Raw genomic sequence first — 13,539 nt, forward strand, 5'->3', positions numbered from 1 at the left:
AGCAATCCTGGAAGAGTTCAGCCGGCACTGAAGAAGCCGCAAGAAAACGTGGAACACGACCTCTGTCTAGTGAAGGTCATTTATGTGCAAGCTGAGGGTTTAACACTTTGGTGGTGGGAAGGGCTGGGGCCCTCCAGGACGAGGGAGGCGGCTACTGAGCGCCACCATCTGGGCTGAACTTGAGGGGAGAAAGCTCCACCCACCTCGTGGCTTTTCCGAGCTCTTTTCTTGGGGCACCCACCCCCTCTCTATTTAGAAGCGAACATAGCCTAAGAAGCCTCGAGAGTGAATGTGAATCCTGTGACTACTTGGCCCCTGCGGTCTGAGTGTCTGTGCTTTTGCATATATGTATCCCTCACCCCTCCACCCAGCCCTCACTGGGCGCCATGCTCTGTGCTGCAGATGCCCTGGTGAACCACTCTGTCTCTGCCACAGTCCATACCTCTTTGAATACCGAGTGTAAGGAGGATTCCTGGCATCGTAGATCACTGGCCATTTACAACCTGCTTTCATGTGCCATTTCTGCGTGTGTTCGTGTGTATGTGTGTGAGTAAATGCACACGTGCTCATTCAGACATACTTGCTGGACAGTAGCAATAGGAGGAGTAGGTGGGAGGAATTGGTCTTCTTTACCTGCAGAAAGAAAAGTCATCAGGAGAGGCTGTGGCTTGGACACTACGGGAGACAAGCCCGCTGAGGAAGCAGAAGGAGGTGTGGCATCCCTCCAGTCCTTGGATGCAGGTGGAACCTCTAAAACCAGACCTACCTGAGGAAGGGTTCTCACACTGCCACCTCCTTTCCATCTTCATTCTCCTCACGCTCGATTTCTCCCCTCCCCCTCCCTCCAGCTCTGGGAGATGGTATTTTTAGAAGCTGCTTAGAGACCCGGGACTCCTTTCATTTCAAAATGAGTCCTCATTCCACCATCCCTCACTCCTCTTTAGAACCGGGTGCCATCCCCTTAGCAGGCTCTAAGGCACTAGTCAGGGTTTCTTACTGAAGCTCCAGGGACTTCAACCCAGAGGTTCTGACCCTAGGTGCTAAAACAAAATACAGACTTCCTCTGAACCTGAGAAGGACCTTTCAGAAACCAAGCAGATGGGGGAAATTACCCAGGGAAATCTACATAGGATGCTCTGGCAAACATCTGACTGTTGGAGTCTGGTTTCTACCCTCTTCCACCATACACACCTTCAGGCATCTGGGGTGAATTTCCAGACGGAGACCCTAGGAATAGGGGGAAAGAAGAGGACGAAAAGTCGTGAAATAATCCTTCCCTTTCTTCCTCTGAGCAATTCATTTATAACAAAACCAGAATGGAGAAGCCCCAGTGAATGCAGATATATGCAAATCAGCTGGATCTTAATAAGAGTTGCTCTAAGGCGGACCCCACTCTATCAGGAAGCTGCAGAACAGACAGCTCAGTAAAATTCCGGAGGGCCTTAGAAGGAAACCAACCCATTGTTTATCGGGACATTTAAGTGCTGGGGGCCAGTTAACTAATGGCTAGAGTTAGGTTCCTCCCAGGAATAGCAGTGGAGACTGGTGAAATTTGGGGGTGGGGGCAGGGAGTGGTATCTGTCCCTGGCGTTGAACCCTCAGCCCTCCAGCCAGCTTTGGGCTTTCTATCCATGGTGCTGAATCCAACAGGGTCTGGACACTCAGCTGGACCTGGGACTTCTCTGCTGCCATGTTCTGATCCTTGGCAGGATCATAAAGGGTAAGTAGTTTTGCTTCATAATCTTAAAGATTTTCTCTGCTTAATTTTCAAAATTAGTAAATTAAATGCTTTATATTTCCTTTAGCTAAGAATATACAGTGGTGGCTTCTACTCCTCCAGCCTATAACCAAAATCCGACAATTCATGTCTTCAGGAGATAAACAGCCTTCACTCCCTTGCAGAAGAGTGGAGGGGCCTGGAACCCACCCAGAAACATCTTGTTTTCTCTTTTGCTCCTCTCAGACTTCTACTGAAGTAGGCTGGAAGAGATACTCCTCTCTACTTCTACCTCACTATCTTCTAGGATCGTGGGGGAGGACACTTGATGTGGCTGAGCAACTTAATTAAGCACCCAAAATAATAAAAAGTGACCTTCCAGGGAGCAGATTTAATGTTACCACAACCTCCATCTCCAAGTTACTGAAAGTTACTAATCTAGAGGCTGAAGATTTGACCTCTTCCTTTTGCACAGATACAGAAAGTATGGTGAGCCTGACTGGACAGAGAAGGTTATCTCCTCTATAAAGAAGTTTAAGATTGTGTCAGAGGAATCAGGGTCAAGTCCCACTCTCAGAAAGAAGGACGGGGAGAGGCAAAGAGCAGTGGGAGCTTTATTGTTCAAAAGGTCATCTTTTTTTTTTTTTTTTTTTGAGATGGAGTGTCTCTCTTTTTTGCCCAGGCTGGAGTGCAATGGCCCGATCTTGGTTCACTGCAACCTCCACCTCCCAGGTTCAAGCAATTCTCCTGCCTCAGCCTCCCAAGTAGCTGGGACTACAGGTGCACACCACCATACCTGGCTAATTTTGTGGTTTTAGTAGAGACAGGATTTTGCCATGTGGTCCAGGCTGGTCTCAAACTCCTGACCTCAAGTGATCCACCTGCCTCAGCCTCCCAAAGTGCTGGGATTATAAGTGTGAGCCACCACGCCTGGCCTCAATTGTATTTTCTTGGCTAAAGGAAGCATAGAGCATTTAATTTACTAATTTTGAAAATTAAGCAGAGAAAACCTTTAAGATTATGAAACACAACTACTTACCGTTTATGAGCCTCCACTTCTTTCTGTGTAAAATAGGAACAAAAACACCTTTCAGAGTTATTGTGAGGTCAGAATATAATTTTTACATATGGCCCAGCTCTGTGCTTGGCACGTAGCTCTGGTATATATTATTAATCAACTCCATGGTTAATTAGGGTTAAAAAAAAAAAACAGAAGGAAAAAGGAAAAGAAGTCTGGGCATGGTGGCTCACACCTGTAACCCCAGCACTTTGGGAGGCCGAGGTGAGTGGATCATCTGAGGTCAGGAGTTCAAGACCAGTCTGACCAACATAGTGAAACTCCATCTCTACTAAAAATGCAAAATAGCTGGATGCGGTGGTGTGTGCCTGTAGTCCTAGCTACTCAGGAGGCCGAGGCAGGAGAATTGCTTGAACCTGGGAGGCGGAGGTTGCTGTGAGCCGAGATCATGCCATTGCACTCCAGCCTGGGCAAAAAAGAGAGACACTCCATCTCAAAAAAAAAAGAAAAAAAAAAAAAGGAAAAGAAGGGATAAAGGAAGGTTAAGTGGTGAGGTAGGAAGACAGAAAGATATATATATACATATATATATGTGTGTATATATATATATATAATTAGAGAGAGAGAGTCGTAAAGGAAAAGACAGAATGAGAGAGAAAGAAAGAGACAGCTGGTTGAGGTGAATGTGGCTAGAAAGCACAGGAGTCTGAAAGAAATGTGCTTGAAGAGACAGGAATGTCATCAGGGCAGGTTGGCTGGCCAGCTGCCAAGTGGCATCAGAGGTGACATTTACTTTGAATTCATCATGGTCCAGGCTTATGAACTTGACTTTAACAGCATTAAGAGAGAATCTATCTATTGGGGAATGGAAAGTAGATCCTACTAACCCAGCTCCTATCCTGCTATCTGAGCCAGAGAAGCAATGTATTAATTTATGATGAGAAATGGAACTGCCAAGGGGGACAGAATGCTCACAATGGCATGTCCAGCACATTCTTTCCCTGTAGGAAAACATGTCCTGGAAGCCAATTTATGATGTGAAGACAACTTTGAGAGTGGGAGGGGAGGGAGGTGAATGGTTTAAATATTTGATGGCATCAGGCTCTGATAGCCTTGTTCCTCCAAATCCCCAGAAGGGACAAACCTGCTATTGGCACCTGAGTAACTGTGTAGGGGCCAGGACTGGGACTGGAATATACAAACATGTGCTTCTCTGACTCTCTTTCTCTCTCTTTCTCCCTAATGCATATATACATACACACACACACAGATACACACACACACACATATACACACAACACACACACATACACAGACATACATATATTTATGTATGTATTAGAGACAAGCACTCTGTTGCCCAAGCTGGAGTGCAGTGGTGCGATCATAGCTCACTGCAGCCTCAACCTCCTGGGCTCAAGCAATCCTCCAACCTCCTGGGTAGCTAGGACTACAGGCACGCAACACCATGCTCATAACTCTTTTTATTTTTTCTTTTGTAGAGACAGGGTATCACTATGTTCCCCAGGCTGGTCTCAAAGTCCAGCCTAAAGTGATCCTCCTGCCCCAACCTCCTAAAGCGTTGGGATTACAGATGTGAACCACCATATCCAGCCTTCTGACTCTATATTTTTATTCTAGATGGAAGCAGCCCATTTTTAGATTGCAGTTCTTTTAAATTTAAATCACCAAAGTAATACAAACTAATGAAAATTGTATAGGTAAAAATATTCATCCTTTCCATTCCAGATAGTCCCCCTCCCAAATTTAAATCCTGTTAAAGACTGATATGTACAATTCCTGATATTTTCTACACACACACACAACTTTACAGAAAATTAATACATCTATTAGTATGGTAAACGCTGTTGATTATTTGCCCAATAGCTTTCCCCTTTCATATTTTATATTGCTGCCAGAGTCTCAGTTTTATTTGGATGTTCTTCTACTGTAGCTGTTTGCTAGCAAAAGATGATCCTCCCCCCAAGTTCAGGGATAAGTAAAGATTGCTATTTGCTAATCACTCCCATCCCATTCCATGTAGCGTGTGATTACAACCCTGGCCTTCTGAATCAGAAATTATAGGAAAGGTTTTCACTCCTAATAAACAGAGATGGATGACAGGCAGCATTCCACTTCTTCTCTGGATGTCATGTCTGCATCTGACACCGGGAGCTGCTGCCTGCCATTACAACATCATGAAGGGGGATATCTCAGCAATGGCAGTTAAGATTTTTCAGTTGTGTTTAACAGGAAACCAAATAAAACTGGCTTAAACAAAAATGAGATTTTATTGGTTGATACAATAGGATGGGAGTAGATCTGTGTAGAACAGTAAGATTTTGCATTGGAATTGTGGTAGAGTGCAAAATCACCAAACCTGGATACTCTAAAAAGGAATGCAATTGAAATCCTAGAACGGAAAAATATAGTAGTTGAATTTAGTATAGTAGATGGAACTGATAGCAGGTTAGACACAGCTGATTCTAGGATTAATGATATGGAATATAGTTTCAGCATAAAATATCCAGTATGGGAAGAGAGAAAAGAATTGAAAATATAGATAAGAGAGAAAGAGACATATGGGCCATGCCAAAAAGGCCTAACTACATGGAATTAGAGTCCTAGAAAGAGAAGAAAGAGGAAAATAGGAAAGAAGTACTATTTGAAGAGAGAGTATTTGAAAATTTTCCAAAATTGATGAAAGATATCAAGACACATACTCAAGAAGCATTATCAATCCCAAGCAGGATAAATGCAAAAAAAATTACTTCTTTTTTTTTTTTTTTTTGACAGAGTCTCGCTGTATCACCCAGGCTAGAGTGTAGTGGTGTGATCTCGGCTCACTGCAACCTCTGCCTCCTGGGTTCGAGCAATCCTCCTGCCTCAGCCTCCCGAGTGGCTGGGATTACAGGCACGTGTCACCACGCCCAGCTAATTTTTATATTTTTATTAGAGACAGGGTTTTGCCATGCTGGCCAGGTTGGTCTCAAACTCCTGACCTCAAGTGATCTGCCCACCTCGGCCTCCCAAAGTGCTGAGATTATAAGCATGAGCCACCGTGCTCGACCAAAAACTGTATTTAAGCACTTCATAAGAGAACTGCTGAAAACCAAAGACAAAGAAAAAATATTAAAAGCAATTAGAGAGAGAGACACACACATTACCTTCAAAGGAACAACATTAAGACTGACAATGGGCCAGGCGTGCTGGCTCACGCCTGTAATCCCAGCCCTTTGGGAGGCGGAGGCGGGCGGATCACGAGGTCAGGAGATCAAGACCGTAGTGAAACCGTGTCTCTACTAAAAATACAAAAAATTAGCCAGGTATGGTGGCACATGCCTATAGTCCCAGTTACTCGGGAGGCTGAGGTAGGAGAATGGCGTGAACCCGGGAGGCGGAGTTTGCAGTTAGCCGAGATTGTGCCACTGCACTCCGGCCTGGGCGACAGAGCGAGACTCCATCTCAAAAAAAAAAAAAAAAGACTGACAATGGCAGAGTGCGGTGGCTCACGCCTGTAATACCAGCACTTTGGGAGGCCAAGGTGGGTGGATCACCTGAGGTCAGGAGTTCAAGACCAGCCTGGCCAACATGGCAAAACCCCATCTCTACTAAATATACAAAAATTAGCCAGGCGTGGTGGCACGTGCCTGTAGTCCCAGTTATTCGAGAGGATGAGGCAGGAGGATCATTTGAACCCGGAAAGCGGAGGTTGCAGTGAGCCAAGAGTGCACCACTGCACTCCAGCCTGGTCGATAGAGTAAGACTCTGTCTTAAAAACAAACAAACAAACAAACAAATGAAACAACAACAACAACACCCCCCTCCACACACACACACACACACACACACACACACACACACACACACACAAAACTTCGGCCAGGCATGGTTGCTCATGCCTGTAATCCCAGCACTTTGGAAGGCCAAGGCAGAAGGATCAGTTGAGGCCAGGAGCTCAAGAGCAGCCTAGGCAAGACCCCATCTCTACAAAAAAATACAAAAATTAGCCAGGCATGATGGTGTGCACCTGTAGTCCCAGCTACTCAGGAAGTTGTAGTGGGGGATCACTTGACCCAGCAGGTTGAGGCTACGGTAAGCTAGGATCGCACCACTGTACTCCAGCCTGGGCAACAGAGCAAGACTGTCTCAATTTTTTGAAAAAAGGGCTGAGGCCAGGCACAGTGGCTCATGCCTGTCATCTCAACACTTTGGGAGGCTGAGATAGGAGGATCACTTGAGCCCAGCAGTTTGAGACCAGCCTGGGCAACATGGTGAAATCCCATCTCCACTAAAAATGGAAAAATTAACCAGGCATAGTGGCATGCCCCTGTCATCCTAGCTACTCAGAAGGTTGAGGTGGGAGGAGAATCATTTGAGCCTGGGAGGTCAAGACTGTAGTGAGCTGTGATCATGCCACTGCATTCCAGACTGGGAGACAGAACAAGATCTGTCTCGAAAATAAAATGAAATAAAGTGAAAAGACTGACAACTGACTCTTTCATATAAATGATAAAATCCAGAAGATGATGGAATGGCATCTTTAAAGTGCTAAAAGAAAGTATCAATCTAAAATGCTATACTCAGTGAAAATATTCTTCAAAAACAAAGGTAAAATAAGTATGTTTTATGACAGTCAAAATTCTTCACAGATCCACACTAAAGGCATACTAAAGGCGATTTTTAAAAAGAAACTCAAGCCGGGCGCGGTGGCTCAAGCCTGTAATCCCAGCACTTTGGGAGGCCGAGACAGGCGGATCATGAGGTCAGGAGATCGAGACCAGCCTGGCTAACACGGTGAAACCCCGTCTCTACTAAAAAAATACAAAAAAAAAAACTAGCCAGGCGAGGTGGCGGGCGCCTGTAGTCCCAGCTACTCAGGAGGCTGAGGCAAGAGACCTGGGAGGCAAAGCTTGCAGTGAGCTGAGATCCGGCCACTGCACTCCAGCCTGGGCAACAGAGCGAGACTCCGTCTCAAAAAAAAAAGAAACTCAAAAAGAATTACGAACATCCAGGAAAAAAAATAAGATCAAAAGAAAGTAAATATGTGGGTAAAAATAAATGAACAATAACTATAAAGTGATAATGTCATGTGAAGTTCTAAATGCACGTAGAATTAAAACACATCACAAAAATAGCACACAGTGTGGGAGCAGATAAATGGAGTTAAAGTATTTTAAGGTACTTGCATTGTCTATGAAGTGGTAAAAGAATTATTTATGTTAAACTTTAGCAAGTCAAGGATGCATGCTGTAATTACCATGGTAATCATGGAAAAATAGTAACAAAAATATGTTACTAACAAGCTAATGTAGAAACATTTGGAATAATAAAAATAATCAAAAAATATCTAGAAGAGAGGAAAAAAGGAACATCGAACATGTGGGAGAGATAGAATACAAATACTAGGATATCTTGAAACTCAGATGTATAAATAACTATTTTAAATATAAATGGACTGAATATTCCTTTTATTTATTTATTTTTAGATGGAGCCTTGCTCTGCCGCCCAGGCTAGAGTACAATGGCATGATCTCCACTCACTGCAACCTCCGCCTCCCGAATTTAAGCAATACTGTTTCCTCAGCCTCCCGAGTAGCTGGGATTACAGGCACGCACCACATTGCCCAGCTAATTTTTGTAATTTTTAGTAGAGACAGAGTTTCACCATGTTGTCCAGGCTGGCCTTGAACTCCTGACCTCATCATCTGCCCATCTCAGCCTCCCAAAGTGCTGGGATTACAGGAGTAAGCCACCACACCCAACCCCTAAATATTCCTATTTTAAAACAAAGATTGGGCCGGGTGCTGTAGCTCATGCCTGTAATCCCAGCACTCTGGGAGGCTGACGCAGGAGGGTCACTTGAGCCCAGGAGGTAGAGACCAGCCTGGACAATATGATGAAACCCCATCTCTGCAAACGAATACAAAAACTAGCTGGGGCATGGTGATGCACACCTGTGGCCCCAGCTGCTTGAGAGGCTGAGGTAGGAAGATCATTTGAGCCTGGGAAGGTGAGGCTGCAGTGAGCCTTGATTGTGACATTGCACTGCAGCCTGGGTGAGAGTGAGACCCTGTCTCAGAAACTAAAACCAAACCAAATAAAATAAAATAAAAACAAAGATAGTCAGGTTGAGTTTCTAATTTATTTATTATTTTTATTTTTTAATATTCAAAATATTTCTTAGAGACAGGATCTTGTTCTGTTGCCCAGGCTGGAGTGCAGTGGTGCAATCATAGTTCACTGCAGCCTCAACCTCCTAGGCTCAAGCAATCCTCCCACCTTAGCCTCCAAAATAGCTAGGACTACAGGCATGTGCCACTGCACCTGGCTAATTCTTAAAAAAAAAATTTGTAGAGTCAGGGTCTTGCTATGTTGTCCAGGCTGCTCTCAAACTGCTGGCCTCAAGCAATCCTTCTGCCTCAGCCTCCCAAAGCACTGGGATTATAGGGGAGAGCCACCATGGCCAGCCCAGACTGGATTTTTGTTTTGGGTTTTTTGTTTTTTTTTTCTTTTAGATAAGGTCTCATTCTGTTACCCAGGCTGGAGTTCAGTGGCATGATCACAGCTCCCTGCAACCTCTGCCTCCTGGACTTGAGTGATCCTCACACCCCAGTCTCCGAAGTAGCTGGGGCTACAGGCATATGCCATCATGCCCAGCTAATTTCTGTATTTTTCTTTTTTTGGTAGAGATGAGGTTTCACCATGTTGCCCAGACTGGTCTTGAGCTCCTGAGCTCAAGTGATCCACTTGCCTCAGCCTCCCAAAGTGCTGGGATTATAGGCATGAGCCACCACACCTGGCCCAGATTGGGTTTTAAACAGCAACTTTATACTGCTTTAAAAAACTTACACATAGCCGGGCACAGTGACTCATGCCTGTAATCCCAGCACTTTGGGAAGCCAAGGTGGGCAGATCACCTGAGATCAGGAGTCAGGTCAGCCTGACCAACATGCAGAAACCCCATATCTACTAAAAATACAAAATTAGCCAAGCATGGTGGTATGCGCCTGTAATCCCAGCTACTCGGCAGGCTGAGGCAGCAGAATCACTTGAGCCCAGTGGGAGGAGGTTGTGGTGAGCCAAGACCATGCCATTGCACTCCAGCCTGGGCAACAAGAGTGAAACTCCATCTCAAGAAAAGAAAGAAAAGAAATTTCCACATAAGGATACAGATATGTTAAAGCAAAGGTTGTAAACAAACAAACAAACATACAAACAGTATATAGTACAAACAGTAGCTAAAAGAAAATCATTATCACTAAACTAACACTGTAATTTTTTTTTTTTTTTTTTTTTAAGATAAAGTCTTGCTCTGTCTCACAGGCTGGAGTGCAATGGTGCAACCTCGGTTCACTGCAACCTCCGCCTCTTGGACTCAAGCAATTCTCCAGCCTTAGCCTCCTGAGTAGCTGCGATTACAGGCAAGCACCACTATGCCTCGCTAATTTTGTATTTTTAGTAGAGACGGGGTTTCATTGTGTTGGTCAGGCTGGTCTCGAACTCCCAACCTCAGGTGATCTGCCCACCTCAGCCTCCCAAAGTGTCGGGATTACAGGTGTGAGCCACTGCGCCCAGCCGGGTTTTTTTTTTTTTTTGTTTTGTTTTTGAGACAGATTCTCGCTCTGTCGCCCAAGCTGGAGTGCAGTGGCGCGATCTCGGCTCACTGAGGAGTTGCTGCTGAATGATATCCACAAGCTGGAGCAGCTCGACCACCTGGCAGAGAAGTTCTAGCAGAAGATCTCCATCCATGAGGCCTGGACCCATGAGAAGGAAGCCAGGCTTAAGCAGCGGGACTAGGAGATGGCCACCCTATCAGACATCAAAGCCCTAATCCACAACCACGAAGCCTTCGAAAGTGACCTGGCCATACACCAGGACTTTGTGGAGCTGATTGAGGCTCTAAGAGTGGAAAAAACTCAAACGATTTTTCCTCTGCTCTCACACAACCCAGAATGCTTCTGTGACCAAATGTGTGTGGGGTTTTCCCCACCCACCGAACAAGCAATCAAATCTGCAGCAGACACCAGCTGGTTGTCCTCCAGTTCAATTCAATTCTGACGGTTATCTACCTGGAGATAGTGTCAGATCCCACAGGGTAAGGGCTCAGTCCTACAAGACTGCCTCCACTTCAGATGCTAATCACAAGCCCAATTATTTTTGCCTGTGCTTCAGACCAACTGGCTATAAACTGGGGATCCTGCTACCCCCTACTTGGGTTCCATTAATTTGCTAGAGCAGCTCACAGAACTCAGAAAAACACTTTACTTACGTTGGCTTGTTTATTACACAGGATACCACAAAGGATACAGATAAAGAGATGCATAGGGCAAGGTGTGGGAAAGGGGACTTGGGGCTTCCATGACCTCTCTGGGGACGCCACTCTTCAGGAACCTCCATGTGTTCAGCTCTCCAGAAGCTCTGTGAACGCTGTCCTTCGAGGGGTTTATGGAGGCTTCATTATATAGGCATGATTAGTTAAATCACTGGCTATTGCTGATCAACTTAATCTTCAGCCCCTCTTCCCTTCTCAGGGGTTGGGCAGTGGGGCTGAAATTCCCAACCCTCTAATTATGCCTTGGTCTCTCTGGTGGCCAGCCTCCATCCTGAAGCTCCCTAGGGGCTGCCAGTCATCCATCCACTCATCAGCATACAAAAAGACATGGTTTCGGAAATTCTAATGATTTTCTAGTCATTGTATGCCAGGAAGCAGGATCAAAGACCAAATAGATATTTCACAATATCATAAAGAACATTGCCCAGGAACTCAACGAGCTGGATTACTGTGACTCCCACGGCGTCAATGCCCAGTGCCGGAAGATTTACGAGCAGTGGGAAACCCTGTGCTCTCTGACCCACAGTCACAGGGAAGCTCTGGAGAAAATGAAGAAGCAGCTGGAGGCCACTGATTATCTGCACCTGGAGTATGCCAAGTGGGCAGCGCCTTCTACAACTGGATGGAGAGTGCCGTGGAGGAGCTCCAGGACACGTTCATCATCTACGCTACCGAGAAGATTGATCTCAGCCCACAGCCAAAAGTTGAACCTGCCAGATACTGATAGGGAGGCTATCCTGGCCACCCACAAGGAGGCCCAGAGGATCACAGAGAGCAAACATACCAAGCTGTCAGGCAGCAACCCCTACACCACTGTCATCTCCCCCAACCCCACCCAGATCATCCACTCCCGGTGGGCAAAGGTGCAGCAGCTGGTGCCAAAGCAGGATTATGTCCCTCTGGAGGAGCAGAGCAAGCAGCAGTCCAACGAGCACCTCCACCACCAGTTCTCCAGCCAGGCCAATGTCATGGGAACCTGGATCCAAACCAAGATGGAGGAAATTGGGTATATGTCCATCAGGATGAAGGAGACCCCAGAGGACCAGCTAAACCTGAAGCAATATGAGCAAAGTATCGTGGGCCACAAGCTGAACCTGGACCTGCTGAAGCAGAGCACCAGCTCCTCCAGGAGGTCTTCATCTTCAACAACAAGCATATCAGCTGCATCGTGGAACACATCCGCATGGCTGGGAGCAGCTGCTCACCACCATTGGCTGCATCATCAGTGAGGTCAAGAACCAGATCCTTACCTGCAACACCAAGGGCACTGGCCAACAGCAGATGCAAGAGTTTCAGATGTCCTTCAGCCACACTGACAAGAGCCGTGGCAGGGTGCTGGGGCTGAAGGAGGTCAAGGCCTGCTTCATCAACTTGGGCTACAATGTGGAGAATAGCAGCAGAGCAATGCGGAGTTCAATTGTATCATGAGTGTGGTTGACTGCAACCATAGCAGCCTTGTGGCCTCCCAAGCCTTCATCAACTTCAGGTCTTGGGAGACCACTAACGTAGACACAGCCAGGTCATTACCTCCCCTTCAAGGTCCTGGCAGGGGACAAGAACTTCATCATGACTGAGGAGGTGCAGGGAGAGGTGTCTCTGACCAGGTCAAGAGCTGAATTGCCCACCTGGCACCACAACAGGTCCCCAGTGCCTAGTGCCCTTGTCTACAAATCCTTCTCTATAGCTCTATACAACAAGAGTGACTATGAGGCCCCTGACTTAGATCAAACATCCTTCCTCATGGCCTCTGGTAGGGGCTGGGAGAGCCCTTTGCCCCCTTCCCATGATGTAGGCCTCTACAGTCCCCATTCCTCTGAGTCTGTATCTTCGTGAAGCACTCTGTCAGTCCTTTATGGGGGGGTGAGTGGGAAAGGGCAGGTAGGCTCTCTTCTCTCTCTTTGTTGGTTGGCCGGGAGATTCTCTCCTACCTGTGTCCACACACACACATACAAGGTAGAGGTAAGCAAGACTCTCGAGGTTAGTGTTTCTGGTCTGGTAAATATACAAGGGGTCTTCATTCTTATTATTTGTTTATTTATTAAATTGAGAATGGGGTCTCACTATGTTGCCCAGACAGGTGAACTATCCTTTTGCCTCTGCTTTCCTATGTGCTGGGATTACAGGCAAGAGCCACTGTGCCTGGCTAAGGGGTCTTCAAAATGTTCATGGAACATGCATATTACAGGCCAGGTGCTGTGTCTCACATCTGTAATTCCAGCACTTTGGGAGGCTGGGGCAAGAGGATCATTTGAGCCCTGGAGTTCAAGACCAGCCCAGGCAGCATAGTGAGACTTTGTCTCAGAAAAAAAAAGAAAAAAGAAAGAGAGAAGGAGAGAGAGAGAGAAGAGAGAAAGAAAGAAAGAGAGAGAGAGAAAAAGAAAGAAAGAAAGAAAGAAAGAAAGAAAGAAAGAAAGAAAGGAAGGAAGGAAGGAAGGAAGGAAGGAAGGAAGGAAGGAAGGAAGGAAGGAA

At 46.0% G+C, this 13,539-nt stretch overlaps 1 pseudogene; it reads left to right on the top strand.

Annotated features, from left to right (window-relative positions):
• Positions 1–386: 386 nt before the first annotated feature.
• On the top strand, positions 387–12,903 carry LOC112625448 (annotated as a pseudogene).
• Positions 12,904–13,539: the final 636 nt, after the last annotated feature.

Source organism: Theropithecus gelada, chromosome 1 (assembly GCF_003255815.1).
Source record: "Theropithecus gelada isolate Dixy chromosome 1, Tgel_1.0, whole genome shotgun sequence".
Lineage (NCBI taxonomy): Eukaryota > Metazoa > Chordata > Mammalia > Primates > Cercopithecidae > Theropithecus > Theropithecus gelada.